Source organism: Protopterus annectens, chromosome 10.part0 (genome assembly GCF_019279795.1).
Source record: "Protopterus annectens isolate FY-2018-M chromosome 10.part0, PAN1.0, whole genome shotgun sequence".
NCBI classification, from domain to species: domain Eukaryota; kingdom Metazoa; phylum Chordata; order Ceratodontiformes; family Protopteridae; genus Protopterus; species Protopterus annectens.
The window spans coordinates 1139168794-1139182467 of NC_056744.1; the positions used below are offsets into that span (position 1 = coordinate 1139168794).

General features: G+C 44.7%; 1 protein-coding gene across 1 annotated transcript in view; it reads right to left on the reverse strand.

The window, feature by feature from the left end:
• Positions 1-13674, reverse strand: part of GIPC2 (GIPC PDZ domain containing family member 2) — a 1066976-nt gene that overhangs the window by 320882 nt on the left and 732420 nt on the right. The gene's annotated exons all lie outside the window — the stretch shown is intronic.

The window sequence follows — 13674 nt, forward strand, 5'->3', positions numbered from 1 at the left end:
TCGAGTTATACTAATGGAAAAAGGTCCGGTCGCCCGGACTTTTTTCCATTAGTATAACTCGTTTTAAACGCTGTCTCGCTATGTTAAATGGGTTTAACATGGCGAGACAGCTTTAAAATAAGCAGCGGAGATCTCCGTTGCTTATTTTAAACTGTCGCTATGTTAAACCCATTTAACATAGCGAGACAGTGTTTAAAAACGGAGAAAGCAAGATCTCCGTTGCTTTTTTAATGTCTCTATGTTAAATGAGATTAAGATAGCGAGACAGATATAAAATAAGCAACGAAGATGTCCGTCGCTTATTTTAAAACTGTCTCGCTATGTTAAACTCATTTAACATAGCGAGACTTAAAAAGCAACGGAGATCTTGCTTTCTCGTTTACAACTCTGATGTACTGCGCAGCGCAGTACATCAGAACTGCCGGATGCCAGACATCTGCGAAGGGCAGTAAACAGGCATTATACTATGCCATTATTTAAGAAAAGTAATAGTTTCTTTTCTTAAATAATGTCATGGTATAATAGCAATAACCCACTTCTGGGTGTGGGTAAATTTAGCATTACCCACACCCAGGCGTGGGTTATTGCTATATTATGCTCTTGGAATCTTAAGGAATTTCCACTTAGTTCCAAATCAAATGTTCTACAAGGTACAGTGAAAATCTATGTGGTAAAATCAGGGAAAGTTAAAAGGTGTGGGGAAGGGGTGGCTGTGGTGCCTTGTATTGTATATTTTTTTTCATTTATTTGATCACAATGACACATCTGAGGCGTACTCAGTTGACAAAGTGGCTGCAACTACTGGGCACTTGTGTGTGTTTCTAAGTATGTGTCTAAGTCTGTCTGTGCTTCTGAATGAGTGTGTGTCTTCGTGTGTGTGTGTGTGTGTGTGTGTGTGTGTGTGTGTGTGTGATAAGTGTATACATTAAATACTTCTATAACTTATAATTTGGATGTAAAATACTTCAAACAACAATTTCAATATGCTACAATAAGTTGGAGACATTAGGCCAAGGTACAGTTTTACATCAAAAATATTTAAAATATATAACAATAAAAAACACAAAACAATTTAACAGATAACCCATTCTCTAAGAGCAGTAATACCCTTCAGGGTGGGTGTTATCAGGGAAATAATGCCCTTCCAAGGATGGCAAGGCTCTCTGCCTGCCACATTGGGTCATGCAACATCAATACGCAGGTATAAATTCCCTGATAACACCCATGCTGTTGGACAATATTGCTTAACATGAAGAGGATCCAGCAAAAATGCTGCAATGGAATCATCAAATTAGCAGATGTGTGAGCCAAATGTCTGCAGTCTTATTTTAAATCCTAAGTTTATGAAATGACAGAACTGTTTAATTTTGCACTATGCTATCTTGTTATATCACACTCTACAATTTTAACTTTATTTCAGGTTTTTCATTGTAAGTACGTTTTCAGTGTACAGTGATACACTGTTACTACCTCTCAACCGTCAAAAAGGCTGCTACTGGTGCATCTTATATTAGTGTACTTAACTAGTTTGCTAACAGAAAAGCCAATAAATAAATACATAACAGCATAAAAAGGGTGCAAAGACTCATGCCACCTGAAAGTGATTTTATGCTTTTTATAAGTTCAGACACATTAATAAAGCCAGCTTGGTAAGGAACTGTTTTACAGAAATAGGGCACAAAGCCAAACTGACTACAGTGGAATCCCTCCTCCTTCATCTTTCGGCTGTTCCCGTTAGGGGTCACCACAGTGGGATCATCTGTTTCCATTTCTTTCTGTCCTCTACATCTTGCTCTGTCACACCATCCACCTGTATGTTCTCTCTCACAACATCCATAAACCTTATCTTAGGCCTTCCTCTTTTCCTCTTACCTGGCAGCTCCGTCCTTAGCATCCTTTTCCCAATATACCCAGCATCCTTCCTCAGGAGATGTCCAAACCAACGCAATCTCACCTCTCTGGCTTTGTCTCCAAACCATCCAACCTGAGCTGACCCTCCTAATCCTGCCCATCCTTGTCACACCCAGTGCAAATCGTAACATCTTTAACTCTGCCATATCCAGCTCTGACTCCTGCCTTTTTGTCAATGACACAGTCTCCAACCCATATAACATAGCTGATCTCACTACCCTCTTGTAGACCTTCCCTTTCACTCTTGCTAGTACCTGTCTGTAACAAATCACTCCTGACACTCTTCTCCACCCAAGCCACCCTGCCTGTACTCTCTTCTTCACCTCTCTTCCACACTCACCATTACTCTGAACTGTTGATCCCAACTATTTAAACTCATCCACCTTCGCCAACTCTACTCCTTGTGTCCTCACCATTCCTCTGTCCTCCCTCTCATTCACACACATATATTCTGTCTTAGTCCTGCTGATCTTCATTCCTCTTCTCTCTAGAGCACATCTCCACGTCTCCAGAGTCTCCCCAACCTGTTCCCCACTTGCACTACAGATCACAATGTCATCTGCAAGGAACCCTAAAAACAAGTCACATGAATATCAAGGAGTTCTTAAGCTGGGTATGTTGAAACTTGGTTGTACAATCCATACCAATTTCCATTGTCACTTACAATGTATGAGAACAGATCACAAGTAAAGTATTTTTGTATAAGATCCTGAAATCTACACAAGCACATAAGTGAGTGACACAGAGGCTAGTACTGTTGTTGATTCTCTGCCCCAAGAATAAGAGTTTGATCCTAACTTCTGGTAAACAGGAAATGAGTTGCAAACATGTATAAATACTGCCCCCTGCATCATCTTATTTGTGTACTAACTGTAACCCTTCCCATAAACCCAGCACTACACATTACATTATGAAAAAACCCTTCCCTAAGAGTCTAACAAGACAGTCACACATTCACTTCACACAAACAACACATGCATGCATAACACTTTCCCCTTCCCTAGCCCTAACCCAGAAACACATACAAACACTTCAATGCCTTCACTACACACAGTAAAAACATCACAAATTTAAACCTATCCCTTTCCCTAGTTCTTACTTAGCTCTACCTCCCTAGCCCTAACCCAGAAACACTCATACAAACACTCTGATGCCTTCAGTGCAGACGGTACAAACATCACAAATTTAAATCTATCCCTTTCCCTAGCTCCTATTTTCTGCTTAACCTGCAAGTGACTGCACACACACACTCATGCCTAATGCCAAAACTTCTGGTAAATCCACTTAATGACACCACAAGCAGATCCAAAACAAAAAGGAACAGTGTTCCTACTTTTGACAACTCCTGCAACTGACGAGCACTGATTTTCATATGACTTCTTAGCAGTAAATTGTGTATGTGAAGTACGCATTCCGCAATATACAGAACCCCTCTGGTTGCTATCTAGATAATGTTTGTATGTTCACCTCATATGCATGTCGTTTTCTTCTAGGTCCACCAATTTAATCTCATCACTCAGTGACAACTTGCTGAAGATGACTAGTTACTCTTGTAAAAAAGACACTAAATTTGTGCCATGGAGATTTTCTCTCAAAGCACCCTTTTAAAGGAGCATTTAGCTCAGTATGATTTTCCTGGTTAAATAAACAAACAAAAACACAGATCATGATAAAGGCAGGGCTCCAAGCCATGGAAAATATAGTTTTAAAGTAGCAGAAAATTAAGAAATTTATTCATCATCCAAACAGACAGCATAGGAGACTCGGAGACAGACCCAGTCATAGAATATCATTTTCAAATCCAAGTTGTTTCAGAAGCCTTTAGTCTTAAAATTAACACAGGTTGCTTTAAACAGTCTACACTGAAATTCACATGAACAAATGTGCATCAGGGATTTCCTTTTATAGCACAATTAAATGTGGGAAAGTCTACAGTAAACAAACAAGCAAACAAACAAACAAACTACACTGCAGCCAAGACCTGTAGAAGGTCAGCAATTAAGATGTATGACTTATTCAGGGAAAATGTCTGCTGTGATAGATGTTTTACAGTAAAAATTACTGTAAACTCCCAAATTTATGCAAAACTACTAAACATTTTCAGTATAAAAACATTAATTTAATTCGTACTCTGGTAACTTGTCAGTTCCATGGACTATGAAAATAAGAAGTTATGTACCTACCATAACGTTCCATGTTAGTTGTCTTCTTCTCGCCTTCTTTCTTGCTGGATGGGTTCGGAGCCGATCCTCGGCTCCGACTCGGCCAATACTAAAGCTCGAGAGCTAATTCCACCGGCTCGAGGCTCCCCTATATCCCACAATGCTAGGCGGTAACTACTCAGATCTCGTTTGGTAGCTATACCAAGCAATCCTAGTCTCCATAGAATGGAGTCAGGAAAACCCACCTCAAACAATCTGCGTAAAGGAAAGGCAGACCTCAGTAAAGATAGAAGAGGTGGGAGAATGTGTGGGAATAACAACTTTCGGAAGAAAAACACAAAGGAATTCCGGTCGGTCTGTCCAGGCTTGGGGGAAGGAGGGTGGGACGCAAGAAAGAAGGCGAGAAGAAGACAACTAACATGGAACGTTATGGTAGGTACATAACTTCTTAATGTTAAGTTGTCAATCTCGCCTTTATTCTTGCTGGATGGGACCGCGTCCCTAGCACCTTATCCCGGGTGGCCTATCGGAACAGACTCTTGAGAACAGTGGAACCAAATTTGGCACGACTTCTGGAAACCATGTCCAATTTGTAATGTGAAATGAATGTATGAGGAGAAGCCCAGGTGGCTGCTGCACAAATTGAATCTATTGGCAACCTGTCCTGAAAAGCTACGGATGTAGCTAATGCCCTAGTTGAATGAGCTCTAGGTCTCGAGGGTAGTTTTTGATGTCTGATCTCATAGATGAAGGTAATTGTAGAGGTGAGCCATCCAGAAAGGGATACTTTAGTGACTGGAAGGCCCAATTTACCTTCCGCATATGACAGAAACAATTGATCAGATTTCCTGAATTGTTTAGTCCTGTCTAAGTAATATCTCAGTTGGCGATGAACATCCAAAAAATGTAGCTTTTGTTCCGACCTATTTGAATAGTTAGGGAAAAAAACGGGGAGATCAATAATTTGGTTTAGGTTAATTTGAGAAGAAATTTTAGGCAAAAAGGATGGATTAGTACGGAAGGATACCCTGTCTTTGTGAAAAACTAAGTAAGGAGGACGACTGCACAGAGCATGGAGTTCGGATACTCTTCTCACTGAAGTTATAGCTACCAGAAAAAGTGTCTTCCAAGAAAGCAACTTCAGAGAACATGAAGCCGCCGGTTCGAAGGGGGGAAGAATTAAAGATGCCAGAACCAAGTTCAAATCCCATTGAGGCGGGGGTCTTTGATTGGAGGTTTGAGAAGAAATACACCCCTTAAGAAGGCTTTACAGAGTTTGTGAGCCATGATGCTGGATTCTGAAACACCAACGTGAAAATTTGATATGGCAGCCAATTGAACTCTAATGGTTGATGCAGAAGATCCTAAATGAAAGAGTTCTGCTAGAAAGTCTAAAATAGACTGGATAGGTGCAGTAAAGGGATCTATGTTTTTCGATGATGCCCAAAAGGAAAAACGTTTCCATTTGCTACTATAAATCTTCTGGGTAGAAGATTTATGAGAGGCTATCAAGATATCTCGGACCGAGCGAGATATTGAGGGAAGCCTGGCTAAGGTTGGAATCGGAGAAACCACGCTGTGAGGTTTAGAGAAGACAGAGATTGGTGCAGCTGACCCGATTGATGGGTGATCAGATCTGGTACTGGGTCCAGATGCCAAGGCTGCTCCAAAAGGTAACGATGAAGAAAGGGAAACCATATCTGTCGAGACCAGTAAGGGGCAATGAGGATCACTGTCACTCTCAAGGCGATGGCTTTCTGAATTAGTTGAGGTATCAGTGGAAAGGGGGGAAAGGCATACAGAAGTCCCCAGGGCCAATCGTGGACTAGAGCGTCTCTGGTGGGATGGCCTGGTAACAGGAAGAGAGTGAAGAATTCATGACACTTGCTGTTTTGGGGAGTAGCAAAAAGATCGCAGCAAGGTTGGCCCCATCTTAGGAATACTTCTTCTAGAACTGAATTCTTTAGACACCACTCGTGTGGCATGAGAATTGCTCTGCTCAATTTGTCTGCAATAACGTTGGATTTCCCGGGAATATGCGTTGCTATCAGAAAACGCTGAGAAGAGATCGCCCATTGCCAAAGTCTGAGTGCCTCTCGACATAAAGGGTATGATCTGGTTCCGCCTTGTTTGTTGATGTACCACACTACGGACATGTTGTCCATTTGAATTGCAATAGTCCCAGTGGGAAGAGAGTCATGAAGGGCTTGCAACGCTAAAAGCACTGCTCTCATCTTTAAGACATTTATGTGCAAGTGGCACTCGAAAGGTTGCCACGTGCCCTGGACTGTCCTGCCCTGATAATGCCCCCCACCCCCACCCGATCAGGGAGGCATCTGTTGTCAACGTGGCAACTGGGGGGGGGGGAGTGAAGGGTCTTCCTTGGAGAAGTTGAGGTGATGTGATCCACCAAGACAGTTGATTCTTGCATGCTTGAGTTATCAATATGGCATGGGACATCGGGACTTGTTGAAAGGACCATTGAGTAAACAGCATCCATTGTAGGATCCTCATGTGAAAGCGAGCTAAGGGGAGAAGGGGAATAGCTGCTGCCATGAGTCCTAGTACCTTCAACACCAGTCTGGCTTTGACTTTGACACACTGTAAGAGAAGGGACACTTGGTTCCGAATGTCTGACACCCTCTGCTCTGTGAGTCTGGCTGAAAGATTCCGTGTATCTAAGGTGGCGCCTATAAAAATAATAGACTGACAAGGCGACAAGGCAGATTTTTCGAAATTTATCGAAATGCCTAGAGCTTGGCAAGATTGGATGGTGAAGTCCCTGGATAGGAGATGCTGATGTCTGGTGGTGGCAGTAAGGAGCCAGTCGTCCAGATACGGAAACACCTGGAATCCTTGACGTCTCAAGTGAGCCGTGACCACTGCCATGCATTTGGTGAACACATGGGGGGCTGTAGTGAGACCAAAGGGCAGGGCCCTGAATTGGAAGTGACTGGCTCCCAGCCTGAAGCGGAGATATCTCCTGGAGCGTCTGTTCATTTTGATGTGGTAGTACGCGTCCTGAAGATCTATCGAGCACATCCAATTGTCCTGACCCAAGAAGGGTAGAATGGACTGTAGCGTGACCGTCCGGAATTTCGTTTTTTTGACAAACTTGTTTAAGTAGCTGAGATCCAGTATGGGTCTCCAGTCCCCTGTTTTTTTTGGTACCAAAAGAATTTGGAGTAGATTCCGGATCCTTGCTGGTCTGCCGGGACTGATTGGATGACTCTTTTTGATAGCAGCTTTGAAATTTCTAATGCTGCTTGTTCCCTTAGACCGGGTGGAACATCTGGAAGGGATCTTTTTGGTTGGGTTGGAATGTGAATGAAGGGAATTTTGTAACCCTCGGATATGATCGACTGTACCCATTTGTCTTGAGTAAGGGAAAGCCAGGCTTTTGGGTACAGTGATAACCTTCCCCCGACTGCCTCCGAAGGTGGACAGCCAGGCAGCCCCTCAGGGGTGCTGAAAGGGTTTGTCAGAGAACATTTCTCTGCTACCCTGGTTTTGCGGACCTCCTCTGCCTCTAGGGCGTCTATTATTATTCCCCTCTGCCTCTAGAGGGAATCGCCTGTCGTCAGATGAGACTCCCTGGGATTGTTTGCGGAACCACATCTTTCCTCCCCTTTGACCTTTGGGATAGGGTCTAGAAGGGGTAGAAAAACAGACTCCTACAGCAGAGAGAGTCTTACCTTCTACCTCGCACCTGGTCAATGTATCCTTCACCTGTGGACCAAACAAGGCTGATCAATCAAAGGGAGAATTGGTGAACGACGCCTTGAAAGGGTCCGCAAAGTTGCATAGCTGCATCCAGGCATGCTGTCGTAAGGCAACACCTGTGCCTGCGGCTCTACTCGCCCCATCTGCTGCGTATGAGACCAGCCGCATGGAGGAGTTAACGATGGAATTTAGGGTTGCCAACTGGGAGTTCATTGTGTCTTTGAACCCCTCAGCTGTAGGATCCTTCATCAGTTCACCCATATCCTTGAGTAAATCTCTTTGGAGACGAGTGAAGTGGCATAAGTAGTTCAGCGACCGCATTGAAAAGGTTGCTGACGAGAACATCCGCTTGCCGTACCTGTCCATGGTCCTGGATTCCTTATTAGGAGGATGGACAGGAACCGAAGGATCAGCTAACTCCTTCTTTGTGGCCGCAGCCACCACCATGGCATCAACAGGGACACCTTTGGATAAAAACTCTTTGTCTTTGGGGGCAGTAATAAATTTGGATAGTCTCCTTGGGGTGGGTTCCACTGAGTCAGGAGCCGTCCAAGCCTTCCTTGCCACCACTTCCAGAAGGGGGTCAAAGGGAGGGGACACCCAGGAGGCAGAAGGGCGAGAACCAAACGCCTCAAGATACACTGACTCATCCTCCGAAGGATTAAGGGCTGGCCAGTTCCCCCTCTGTTTCAGGATCTCAAGGATGTCAGCAAAGGAGACATCCTCAGAGGGGGATCGAGGGACCTTCAGTTCCTCTAAGTCAGTGTCAGAGGTGATAGACTCAGGGGAGTCAATGTGCTTCCTCTTGCACTGCCTCTTCCTTGGGGGATCTCCTGCAGGGTCAGGAGAGGCCTTGGAAGAGGAGGAAATTCCCAATGGGGAATCTTGAGGAGTTGGCTCTCTGCGGTCTGGGACAAGGGGGTGAGTAGAAATCACCGCAGGCACTGTAGATGGAGGGGCTGAAGGAGCTGACTGTGGGGCAGAACCTGGTTCTAGCACGCTCCGCATGACCTCGAAGGCACCCCTGTCAGGCAAGGCCCGAGGCCCTCGCTCCGAAGAGACAAGGACCTCCCCCGGCACCGACAGAGACGGCTCCGAAGCCGATGTCGGAGCCGAACTCACCAACGCCGAAGCCCCGAGAGGGAGCGCGGGGTCGGACAAGGGTCCGATGCCACTCGCCCCCTCGGAGCCGATGAGGGAAGCTCGGTGCCGAGATCCCTCCAAAGAGGAGATCAGGGCAGACGACGGAGCCGAAATGGAAGGTATCGGATCCGACGCACTGACAGTCGTGGCTCCGACAAGTCTTGGCTCCGAACTCGAAGGAGTCGGAGGAGGAATGTATTGGGGAACGGGAATAGCCACTGACTGGTGAGTCGGGCTATGCAGCATTTGGGCCAGTGCCTCGGACTTGAGAAGTCTACTCACCACCCTTTGCAAATCATGGTCTGATAACCTGGAAGACCGAGAGGAATGAGTTTTGTGACTTCGCTCCAAAAGGAGAGGGGATCCTGGCGCCGAGTGCACGGATCCGATAGAGGGGGACCTGGACCTCTTTCTCGAATGTGGCTCCGATAAGGGTATCGGAGCCGACAAGGTCTTATCAGCCTCGGCTCCAGCCGGAGCCGAGGTAACAGTATGAGGCTTAGAAACATCAGCTCCAGCCGGAGCCGATGTCGAAGCCTGCTTAGACATCTCAGCAGTCGACTCAGGAGCAGGAGCCGACTGCTTGGAAGTTTTTGAAGGCTTCCCCGACACAGATTGAGTCGGGGGGCCTTCAGGCTTTAATAAGCCCCGCAAGATAAGTTTATTCTTGCGTTCCTGCAGGACTGTAGGGCTAAACCCATGACAAAAAGCACAAGAGTCCTGCAGGTGCAAAGGCCCCAGGCAATACACACAAGAAGTGTGACCGTCTGTCAGAGACATTTTCTGACAGCACGAGTCACACTTCTTGAAGCCTGAGACCTTGTCTTTAGACATAGTGAAAAAAGAGAGGCTAACACACACAAACACAATCCAGACACTCTCTACAGAAAAAATATTAAAATATTAAAATAAATTATTAATGTTAATACAGAAACGCACACACACAAGCCCCTACAACACTAATCTAATAAGGGACTAGGGTGAGGGAAGGGCCGAAGGCCTAGAACAAGGGTAAAAAGGGAAGGGGGCTCGACAAATAGGGGTCGATATATCTAAAAGTTAAAATTAAACTAAAGGATATGTATTAGAACTAAAAGGGGGGGTTATTAGCAGTACCTAAAAGTAAATTTGACTAACCTGCCTGAGCCGGTAGAAAAGCGCACCTCATCAGCTATAGCGGCAAATGAGATCTGAGTAGTTACCGCCTAGCATTGTGGGATATAGGGGAGCCTCGAGCCGGTGGAATTAGCTCTCGAGCTTTAGTATTGGCCAAGTCGGAGCCGAGGATCGGCTCTGAACCCATCCAGCAAGAATGAAGGCGAGATTGACAACTTAACATTATAATTTTTAGGGAAAATATGTGGTACAACAATTCCACATAAATAAAATATTTTTAACAACTGTAAGTACAAACTAAAGTTTACAACACAAAAAATCCATAGTGCAGTGTTCTAGTGGTAACATAAGCAAAGTGTGACTGAGACAAAAGCTTGAAATATTCCTTATATCTGTGTTGATGTGGTGAAACACACAATCTACAGAGAAAGTACAGTTGTGTAAATCTTACCATAATGGTAAATGTCCTTGTCGTCACTGCTGCAGTATTCTTAATGTTTGGGATTCCCTGCCATGAAAGCCCATCGTCCGGTCAGTATACCAAAGATTTCCTGTTGCTTTTAAAGATACATCTGAACGTCACACAAACATTCCTTGAGTAGTGCAGAGCATGATGGTGACATTCAGGCCCACCAAAAACAGAACTGATTGCCCCAGCAGGAACACCAGTCCAAGGAACCCAAGAGGCAACTTGTACATCCAGGAAGGCAAAGGACTAGGGGGATGGAGGGAAAGAGCAATTACTGCAGCAGTAAAGGCAAGGACATCTACGTTATGGCAATATTTTACACAACTGTACTATGACCTTACATTCACTGCTACAGTATTCTTAACATTTGAGAGAGTGTCAAAGCTCAAGAGGAAACTTGGGAAGGAGAAGGACAAGAAGAAGAGTCCCCCTGAAAAGCCATGGAGAACGGCACTAGCAAAATCGGCCCTAGCTCTAGAGATACCACCAACTTGTAGTGCTTAGTAAAGGTATGCACAGAAAACCAGGAAGCTGCTTCAAGAATAGAATTAGTATCTAAGCTCTTGAAGAAAATACCAGAAGAAGCCACCACTCTAGTAGAATGAGCCTTGACTGAAGAATGAAGGCTCTTGCCATGAAAGGTGTAACAAAAGGAAAAAGCCTAAGAAATCCAAGAAGAAATAGTTTGCTTGGATACAGCTAGACCCAAAGATCTAGGATGAAAAGAATCAAACAACTGATCAGACTTTTGAATAGTCTTAGTCTGATCCAAATAAATTCTGAGCTGCCTATGCATGTCCAAAGTATGCAGCACCCTCTCACTGTCAGATTGTGGAGAGGGAAAAAAAGTAGGCAGATTAATAGACTGATTAAGGGAAAGCTCATTAACCACCTTAGGCATAAAAGAAGGATTAGTGCATAATGACATCGTGTCCTCATGAAAGATCAAAAAATGAGGACAAGCCATAAGGGCCAGCAAGTCAGTCATCCATCTGGCAGAAGTAAGAGCTAACAACAGACCAGTCTTCCAAGAACAATGTTGCAAGGAAGCTGAAGCAGCAGGCTCAAAAGCAGCCTGGGTCAACTTCTCAAAAACAAACTTAAGAACCCAGGGAGGTGGAACAGGCTTCCTAAGAGGTCTAATATTAAGGAAGCCTTTAAGAAACTGTTTAACCTCGCATCTAAAAGCTAAATAAAGAGATAAAGGCAAACAAGCAGAGATAGCTGATAAGTGGGCCTTAATGGAAAAATATGCTAAACCAGCACTGAACAACTCACACAAATAAGAGAGAACCAAAGGAACATCCACAGTAAGTGGGTCCAAGAGAGACACCAGATAGAAAACCTCTTCCATTTGGATAAGTAGGACTTCCTAGTAGTAAGTTTCCTGGCCTGCTGCAGGGCTTGCAGCACATCCTCAGAAAAAAAGGTGTCTATGAGAAATCAAAATCCTATCACCCACAGTGTCAGTTGAAATGTAGATTGGTGGGGATGGATGAGAGATCCCTTGCCTTGTCTGATTAGATCCAACCTGTGAGGTAACTTGTAATGATTGCCCCTAGTTAGATGCAGAAGTAGAGGGAACCAGTGCTGTTGCGGCCAAAAGGAAGTCATCAACAAGATTTTGGGAGCATCCTGTTGAATCTTAAACAGGAGTTTTGGAATGAGAGGAAGGGGAAGAAATGCATAAAAAACATCCCCTTTCAAGAAAACGAGAGGGCATCCACCTTCCATACCAGAGGACCTGGAACTCTGACACAAAACAGAGGAAAGCTGTCTGTTCACAGGGGAGGCAAAAAGATCCATTTGAGGAGTACCCCACTGGTGAATAATGTCCAGAAGCACATCCTTGTGAAGCATCCATTCTTGGGACTGAGTTGCAGACTTGCTCAGAGGGTCTGCCATAATGTTCTGACCAGAAGGGATATAAACCGCCTGAAGAGTCACTTGATACTTGACAGCAACATCCCATACCTGAAAGGCACAACCGGCAAAGAAAGTAAGATCTTATTCCTCCCTGTTTGTTGTTATACCACTTCACTGTGGTATTGCCTGTGAAGACCTTGAGAGGCCCTGGAGAGAAAAGAGGATGAAAGGCCTGAAGAGCCAGCAGTAGAGCTCTCATCTCTTTGACAGTGATGTGCTCCTTCCCCTGACGAGGCGACCACACCCCCTGTACCTTTAGGGAGCCAAAAGTTGCACCCCAACCCACGTGTGAAGCATCCTTTAACAATTTCTGAGAGGGAAGGGGATGAAAAGGGAACCCTGGGTTCAGAGATAACTGCTGAATCCACCAGTGAAGTTCCTGTCTGAGACAAAGAAGAGGAACTACAAAATCTAGAGGATGTGCATGTTGAAGCCACACTGACATCAGAAACCACTGAAATTTTCTCATGTGAAGCTTGGCCAAAGGGAGCATCAGAATAGTGGATGCCATGAAAACCAAACCTCTCAGAAATTCCCTGGCAGTAATGGAAACCAGAAGAAGAAGAGAGTGAAAGAAAGAAGTGGAAGTTAAGGCCTTTGGAGGGGGCAGGGATGCAATCATAGGCACCGTCTGAATCCTGCAACCCAGAAAAACATGATCCTGAGAAGGAGTCAGAGAAGACTTTTTGAAATTTATTGTGAACCCCAGGCTCTGAAGAAAGGAAATGGCAAAACAAAGATTTTGAAAAAGGGTCTCTGGAGAGGCCACCTAAATCAACAGGTCATCCAAGTATGAAAATATTTGGATCCCTTGAAGCCTGCAAAAAGCAATCGCAGGACCAAGGCATTTGGTGAACATCCTTGGGGCAGTAGAAAGGCCAAAGGGAAAAAAGGACATTGTTCCTGAGGAGGATGATGAATGCCCATAAAATGAGGATGAGACTTCCACACCATGAAGTAACCCTGATGAATGACTGACAGAACCCAAGAATCCTGAGTAATCTGAAGCCAAGCAGGAAGAGAAAAAGAAAGCAAAGGGAAAGGAGAATGTGGCTGGGAAATGACGGACAGTCATACAGAACCTGGTTTGTCTGGAAAGGAAGGTTTCAGAAACCCTGAAAACTGAGTAGCCTTAGCAGGAAGAGACCATTTTCCACTCTTCTTGCCTTCAGTAGAAGGGCATGAATGCCTACGAACAAAGGCAGGCTTAAGCTGGATAGTTTC